This window comes from Sciurus vulgaris (assembly GCF_902686455.1).
Source record: "Sciurus vulgaris genome assembly, chromosome: 11".
Taxonomy (NCBI): domain Eukaryota; kingdom Metazoa; phylum Chordata; class Mammalia; order Rodentia; family Sciuridae; genus Sciurus; species Sciurus vulgaris.
The window spans coordinates 6,417,855-6,425,862 of NC_136472.1; positions in this window are offsets into that span (position 1 = coordinate 6,417,855).

The window sequence follows — 8,008 nt, forward strand, 5'->3', positions numbered from 1 at the left end:
CCAGGTCAGCTGCAGCCGTTTTTACTAAGAGGTCTACAAATATTGACTCCTCTCCCAGGTGCCGTCTCACTGCTGCTGATGGACGCTGCAGGCCAGGGCGCCCGCCCCACCAGCCTTCCAGCAGAGTCTCTCAGAGCCCACAGAAATGTAAAGCACGCAAGGCCAACAGGGGCCTGTGGGCAGGGAGCTCTGTGGCGATGGGTCTGGGTGGAACATTCCAGCGGTGGCTCCTAGCAACAGTGAGCCCAGGCAGCAGGGTGCACATCTTTCCTGGAGGGCCCTGGCATGGCCATGCCCCCACGATTGGTCACTCTGGGCTGAGGACCCCAGCAAGGCCCTCGAGGGTGGGGAGCTGGGCAGGACCCAGGCCAGCGGAGGGGCCAGGCCATCTTCTGCCCAGGATCAGGGACCCTGGGCTGTGACCTGTCAGGGCAGCCGAGCAGCCATTGTGGACACAGGAGAGTCCTGTGTCAGACACTGGGCTGGGCCAGGGGCCCGCAGTCCTGCTCTGTGGGCCCCTCACTCAGGTCTGAAGGCCGTGTGCCCTGCCTCTCTTAAACAGGACAACAGCTGGGTGCCATCGTTCACCCTGTCGGAAGAGATGGAGCCCAGGACACAGTGGGCATGCAGCTCGCCTGAGGCCACCACATTCTTCAGGCTGGAAACCAGATCCACCCCTGGCTTAGCACAGTCCTCAGCCCTGTGTGAGGGGCAGCCAGAGTCCTGGGAAAGGGACCCAGGGCCAGGCGGGCACTTGCCTTTGAGTGAGGCGCCCAGTGGTGCTCTTCCCATGCCATCGCCTCCTGACTCGACCCTGCCCGTGCCCGCTGTGCCAGGCGGGGCCCAAGGCCCTTCCCCTCCCTGGGCTGGGCAGCCGAGGGCCAGGGTTGCAGCCCAGGGGCCTCTGTGAAGGAGGGCGGGCAGGAGTGTCTGCAGCATTTGAGGGTGGAAAGAAGACTGGCCTGTGTGCTCTGGGGGCCAGGGGAGGCCTGGCCACTTCCCTCCCGGCGGTGGGCCGACATGGGGCTTGCCATGGGTGTTGGCACCGAGCTGCTCGCAGGGCAGGGTGACTCCGTCTGCTCCCCCCACGGGTCCCCACCCGTGCCCCGCAGTCCGGTGCTGCCGGCGGCCTGGGGAGCACGTCCTGCCGCTTGCTGTCCTCCTGCCTTCCGGCTTTTTCATTTCGTTCCGTTTCCACGCTGGGATCAAATCCAGGGCCTCATATGTTCTAGGCAAGAGCTCTGTCACCGAGCTGCTCGCCAGGCCTGTGCCACTGGACTTCTGAGAGTATCCCTGCCAGTGCCACCTGGCTTCGAACCCCCAGCAACTCTGCCTACGTGCTAGGGGAGCTCAGGTGAGTCTCTTGATCTCTGGGTCTCACTTTTCCCATCTGTGAAATGCGGCGGTGCCACCCCACAGCACTGTTGGGGGCAGGGACCCAGTTTCAAGTATAAAACTTCAGGGGCGCTCAGTGCAAGGACCAGCTGGGGCTCTGAGTGACTGTTATTCAGACAGACTGTGAGGCACAGACGTACAGAGAGGGCGAGGGAGAGGAGCCCCTGGGTCGGGAGCCCCGCGGGAGACCTGACCTAGTGTGGGTGCCAGGAGAGGTAGGGACGAAGCCCGAGACCCAGGTGTGGGCGGGGAGGTGAGTGGCAGGTGGTCCAAGGCCCGGGGACCCCCTCACAGCTGCCAGAGGCTGGGGCACTGGGAGAACTCAGGGTCCCACATGCCCCACCCCCTGAGTTCCAATTCGAATCCTCGGTCGTTCAGCCTTTACCTGGGTTTACAGGGTCCCCCAAAGCTCTGGGAAGTGGCCTGTCCCTCCATGGGCTCCTCGGGAGCTGGGACCGGTGCATCCCACCATGGAGGGGTGATCCCTGATCCTAGAAGTCCCTCTGGCAGGAGCCCCTCTTCCAGGCAGGGTGGTCCTCCAGCCCTCCTTCCTGGGCCCTGAGTTCTCCACTGATGAGTGACCCTGCCAGCCCTGGCCTGTGCGGCAGTGCCCAGGAGGTGGCTGTCGTCTGAATAGACTCTTGCCCCCTCCAGGGTCACAGTGTATTCCCTCCTGAGGCCTCACAGGATGTCCAGGACCCCAGCAGGAAGGGGGCCCGGCAGCAGCTCCCACAGAGTGAGGCCGCCTGCTGGTCAATGGGCCCGGCGCCCTGTGCCTCGCCTGGCCCTCCTCCTCCACTCTTCCTCCTGCTTCTACCCTGGCCGTGGGCTGAGGACACAGCGAGCCTGTGTGTGCCCTGAGCAGCCGCCTGCAAGGGCAGCCAGCAACCCAGGGCTGAGCCGGTCCTGGCCCTGACTCATCAGCACACAGCCTGCCTGGGGTACAGTACCTGAGGCCCGGCCGCGCCGCCCTTCCTCCTGGCTGTCCCTGCTCAGCAGGGCCCTGCCCTTCCCTGCCGTTACAAAATGTCCAAGGCAGGCCAGCCTCCAGGGCGGGGCACCCTTGGCCTCGCGCCTGACTGACTCCAGGCCGCTGGAAGCTGTAAAGCAAGATTTTACCGCCACTTCCTCCAGAAGCCTCTAGTCCTTTCCTGAACCCCGGAGGAGCTACCCAGCGAGGGCGGCACCAGGCCACGCCGTCTGTGGATTCCGAGCCACAGGGCCCAGCCTCAGGTGAAGCCAGGGCAGCGGACCTGGGAATCAAGATGCGAAATGGGGCCCAGAAAGATCCTGTCCACCTGCCTCAGCCTCCCCTTCTCCGAGCCTCTGTTTCCCCGTCTGCAAAATAAAGAGGTCAGACCCAGAATGGCTGGAGTCCAGAAACCCAACCCCAGGACAGTGAGCACACTGCCTGCTGCTTCCTGGGCCTCTGCGTATCTGTCCACAGCACCACCCCAGGCAGCACCCCCTGCACAGAGCCTGTCACCCCCAAAACCTGACAGACGAGGAAACTGGCACCCAGAAAGGGGATGGGACTTGGTCACCTAGGGCGTGAGTGGCAGGGCTTCTTGCTCCAAGGCAGGTGTCCCTCTGCCTCCCGGGACAACACCGTCTCCACTGCCTAGGAGGGTGATCAGACGCTGCTGTCACCATGTCACCCTGTCACCCCGTCCCCCTGGGGGATCTTGCGCTCCCGCTCCTCAGGCAGAGCTGTGGCTGGGGCCCTACCTGCACACCTGTGGAGCCGAGCAGCGGCTGGGTTAGACGGGAGCTTGGGTTCCAGCCGTGTGGCAGGGACAGCTGTGCCACTGCCGCTGCGTCCCCTCCCTGCTGGTGCCCTGGGTCTGCCTGGAGGCTCCCGGGCCAGGGCCTCTGGGCCGACCTTGCACCTGGGAGACACTCATCACTGCCCCACCCCCGGCTCCCGGGCCTACCTGGGAGGGTGGGAGAGGTCCTGCAGCCTCAGCTCCATCTGCTCTGACACCCCGGAGGACTCAGCTAGCGGGGGTAAGGGAAGGGATGGGGGCCACCGATGGCCCCGCTCTCTGTGTGGGATGGAGCCCCCAGCCGCCACCTGTCACGTGACTCAGCATGTGACAGCCTGCTCTGCTGCTCTCTGGAGCTGAGCCAGACTGAAGCAAAGGCAGAGAGAGCTGGTGACAGACAGGGCTGAGCTGAGGGTGAGCCTGAAGCTTTCAGCCAGGAACTAACTAGACTCAGAGAGGGGTGGTCACAGGTCTAAAGCCACACAGCAAACTGGGAGCCCAGCTGGGGAGGTCCTGGTGGGTAAGGGGTGTTGCAAGGTCCTGAGGACCCCCTCTCTGGCCAGAGAGCTACCAGGGGATCCCCTGCTGGCCTTGAACTTGTCACGAATTCAGAAACAGCCTGGAATGAGGTTGCTAGGGAGGTCTGCCTTCCTGGGATGGGTCCTCACCTGTGCTGGGTGCGGAGCCCCCCCCCCGCCCCCGGGTGGGAGGCTACCTCACCTTTCTCCTTACCCCTGGGGGGTCCTGAGGCTCAGTGGGCCTGACAGTTGTGGCCCAGGATAAAGGGGCCTCTGGGCAGGACCCAGAGGGGTTACTCTTGGAGCCAACTCTGATGGGAGGGTCCGCCCAGGCCCTGCATTGAGCTGTGTGGGGGACTCAGAGGTTCTGAACTTCCTGCTGGGGCCATGCTCGCGTCTGGGCCAGACAGACCTGCCCCTTGCTGGTACTGCCTCGTGGCCTTGGTGTTCTCATGGGGTGTCCACAGGTAAATGAGTGCAGCACGTAGCTCAGCGCCTGGTACAGAGGGGGTGGGGTGGAGCCTGGTTTCTAGTCCTGGTCCTCACGCTTATCTGTGTGGCCTCGGGTTAGCGTCTTCAACTTCCTGTGCTTCTGTATTCCCATCGGTAGGGATACGTAGCAGTGACACATTAGCACCTGCCCAGGTGATTGTGGGGATGAAATAAGTCCATCCCGGCAGGCAGGTCTGGAGTTGTTAGCATTTCAAGTGCCCTGACCCCTCCTGGAGGAGGCCGAGAGCCATTGCCCGAACTCCAGGTCAGGAGGGCGGCTCAGTCCCCTGCCGGACCCACCACTGCCCTCCGGACCCCCTTGCTCCCACCATCCTCTGCCAGCGTCCCCAACTTTGGCCGTCCCCCTGCCCTTCCCTCCGTGCCCACCCTCAGCCCCCATCCTGTAGCGGAGGGCTGAGTCCTGGGAGGGTCTGGCTGGACGCTCAGGTCAGGGCTGCCCCCCAATAGCCCCTCCCTGTGGTGGGGGCCTTCTGCTTTGGCTCCACAGGAGGAGCCAGGCCCTAGCTCCCCGCCCCTCCTCAGCCTGGCCCGCTGGTTGGCAGAGCCACCATGCCGGCGTTCAGTCCGGAGGGTCTGATGAAAAGACCCTCTCTAGCCGGTCACAGTGGTGCATGCCTGTCATCCGGCAACTCAGGAGGCTGAGTCGGGAGGATCCCCAGGTCACAGCCAGCCTCAGCGAGTGAGCGAGACCCTGTCTCCAGAAATGAAAAGGGGGCCTGGGATGTAGCTCAGTGGGTAGAGTGCTTGCCTCGCATGCGGCCCTGGGTTCAATCCCAGCTCTGCAACAACAAAAAATAAATAAAAATAAAAAGGGCTGGGAAGGGGCTCGGTGGGAGAGCACTCCTGGGTTCAGTCTCCAATCGAACACAAATTCACCTTTGTCCCCTCTCTGACGCAGGGGCAAGGGGCAGGGGAGGGCAGGTGGGCATGGCGGGGCTTCCGGTGGCTCCACCCACCCCCTCATCCCCTCCACCAGCACTCAGGGTCCAGGGAGCCTGGCTCAGGGCTTCCAGCCCTCCCAGAGCATCTCCCGGCCTCACCTGCCCACAGGCTGCGCTGCTCACCTGCTAAGTGACCTGAGCAAGCTGTGTCCCCTCCTCAGGCCTCAGTGTCCTCACCTATAAGGTGGGTTGATTCTGCCCCCACACAGCTCCCGTGAGGACGGAAGGAGCCCATCGGGAAAGCACCCGGGAAAGCATACAGGAGGTGTTCAATGAATGTGGGGGTCCTCCTGCCCCCTCCCTGCCCTCCCCAGGAGGTGGGTATGCTGGATTTGCCCCTGAGGCCCTGGCCCTCTGGCCTTGAAGGCCAGGACCTGCCTGGTTCCACTAAGTGGGCCTCTCCTGAGGCCACTGTGGCCCTTCCTGGGTGCAGAGTCAGAGGCCATGGGTGCAGTGCCTGGGCCTCGGTCAGCACTCACTGCGCACAGTGACTGCCCATCGCCCACTGCAGGCCCGGGGTGGCTACAGTCAGCTCCCAGGCTGTGGCTTCCGGCAGGCTGTTTTTAGTTTGTAGCCAAGGTCACAACACCCCAATTCAGCGTGGGTGCTCAAGGTCACAGACACCATGAATTAGCATGGGTGCTCAAGGTCACGGACACCCCGATTCAGCCTGAGTACTCAAGGTCACAGACACCCCGATTCAGCGTGGGTGCTCAAGGTCGTGAACGTGGCTGTGAGCGTGTGCCCTCTGGGCTCCTGGGGCACTCTGCCTCCTTGTCTGACCTGCACAGACAGCCTATGGAAAGGCCTGGGGGGTGGGCTGCTGCCCCCTCCGAATGCGGCATGTCCACTCTCCCACCGCGCCTCACACCCTCTCTCCACTTCCAGAGCCCGGAACCCTCCTTCCTGGGCCGAGCCACAGCCCGACAATGGGCACAGCTGGCAGGATTCTGCGCAGGCCAGAGATGCCCCTGCCCCCGGGGAGCCACTGAGTGGCCACTGAGCCTCAAGGAGCACTTGGCTTCTGCGTCCTGTCAGCACGGCCTCTGGAGGCTGGGCTCCTGTGAGCCTGGAGAAGCCTTGCAGCAGTCACTCCTGCATCTGGTGCCCCATGGAAGGCAGTCGTCGGGGTGTTTTCTTATTGTCCCACCCAAGCACCTTCCCAGGGTGGCAGGCAGGCTGGGTCCCCAGCCTGGGAGAGCCCTCGTGCCCGGGTCTCACATCTCAGCTAACGGCAGCAGCCACTGCTGCCTGGACACAGGCTCTGCTGGTGCTGGGTGGCGTCCTCGGCTCACGTGACGCCAGGGCTGAGGACTGTCACCCCATTGCTTTCGATTGCAAAATAGTTGCCAGGTGACCTCGAGGCGGGGACAGGGTGCTGGCGGGTGGAGCCCCAGGCCCAGCACTGTGTTGGAGTCACACAGTTGACAATGTCCCCAGGGCTTGTTCCAGGGGTTCCAACTGGAGGGGCTTATTCACTCCTGCTTGCTTTTCTGGGGGGAACATCAATTATGGTCATAGTGAGAACAAAAAATAAAACCTTGTTACAGAGGTGACCACTTAGGGAGAGCGAGGGGGACCCGGCTGCCCGTTAGTGGGAGTCACACGAACTGCCACAGCCTGGCCGGGTGGGGTGGGACCCTGGCCTTGCTGAGCTCTGTCCTGCAGGTCACACTGGTCGCTCATCTGGTCTTGACAGGGACTTCGCCAGCCGCCTCAGGACTTCCTGGCAAGGTAAGCGGGCTCCATCTTTGAGCAGGAGACCCAGGACAGGCGGTTGGCTCTGCTGGGGACGGAAGAGTGGGTCAGGGCGTCCTGGGGTCAGCACTGCCTGCCCCCAGGGCTGGGTGTGAGGCAGGGACCCCCTGAGTAGGACAGAGATGGCATGAAATAAACCCCTGGGCAGAGAACAGTGTCACCCTTCACAGCCTGGCCTGTCACCTCTTCTCTGCAGACCGGCAGGAGGCTTTGACAACCACAGGATGAGGTGAGAGCCAATGAGACCCTCGCCAGGGACAAGGCCCTGTAAGTCCTCCAGCATCACGCAGTCAACTTAAAAGCCACTGCTTCTGAGGTCACACAGCTGGGCAATTTGTCACGTTTCACTAGCTCTGAGGTAGCTGGCACCTCTGACCTGGGGGTGTGATGACGGTTACTTTCATGGGACTTGGGGTCACTTGCCGAAAACGCGGACTCTTCCCTCTGCAGACGTCTGATGGCGACTCGCCCCGGGAGGCAGAGGCCTGGTGTCACTGCCCCCACGTGACGTCTGCGCCCTTTCCTGCCTTAACCTTCGGATCCGATTCTGCTGGGCTCTGCCTGTGGAGCCCGCGGTGGCCATGGGAGGTGGCTTTACCGTCCGCCCTCCCTTGGGCTCCCCAGCTGCGCCAGCAGCCTGAGCGCCACCGTCCGTCAGCCCCATTGTGAGGCCAAGGGAGCCATGAGGCCAGTGCTCACCCAGGATGGTGGCACTGACAGGTGATGGCCGCCCGGCGGTCGGAGTCTGGCACAAGGAGCATCTTCCAGAACTGCCCCAGCCAGGGCAGGTCCACAGGAGGTCAGCCCCGCCCCGCCCGTCAGCATGAGCTGTCCCTCCTGCAGTTCAGGAGTAGCTGGGTCCCTCCCTCAGTGCTGCCCTCTCAGCTGAGCCCCCGGGGAAGCCTCGCCTGTGTGTTCCCCAGATATGGCTGTTTCAATCCTATGGTCACTGAGTCAGAAGTTCCTCTCTGGTGACAGAAGGGAAAGGGAGGAAGTGATGTCATCAGAGCCCAGGAGTCTGGTCCCTGAGGCAATTCTGAACCACAGAGGGCCCACAGGGGACACTGGGACACGGAAGTCAAGCCACTGCCCATGCTGCCTCCACGGCCCAGAAGCA